This window comes from Trypanosoma equiperdum (assembly GCF_001457755.1).
Source record: "Trypanosoma equiperdum strain OVI genome assembly, contig: ctg_1817, whole genome shotgun sequence".
In the NCBI taxonomy this organism is placed as follows: domain Eukaryota; phylum Euglenozoa; class Kinetoplastea; order Trypanosomatida; family Trypanosomatidae; genus Trypanosoma; species Trypanosoma equiperdum.
Window position 1 is genome coordinate 10,270 of NW_027123857.1, and position 431 is coordinate 10,700.

Below are 431 nucleotides of genomic sequence, written 5' to 3' on the forward strand. Positions count from 1 at the left end.
CGGAGATTTACTGTTCACAACACGTACTTTAACGTAATAACTTGTCATTAAAGCGAAAGTGGTGAGAGAAACAAAAAAAATAAACAAAAATTTGTATTCGTAATGTGTTCGTTTGTCCGTGTTCATGTGTGCTTTTGTCTTTTTATTTTATTTTTTTTCCACCCATTTTGTTGTTGCTTCCTCCCAGTGAATATTTCTTCCTTCCTTCCCACTCACTCCCTCCGGTGAACCAACCACTCACCAAATGCCTTATGTTACCTCATTGGCTCACGGTATTGATGTTATCATTAACATTACTGTCGACAAGAACATTATCATTGCACCCACCCACCTCCACCTATGACTTCTTTCACCATTCCTTCAACAGCCGCTTCGTTGCGTTTTGTTGTCATTCTCCTCCTCCTCCTCCTCTTTTTCTTTCACATTAACCA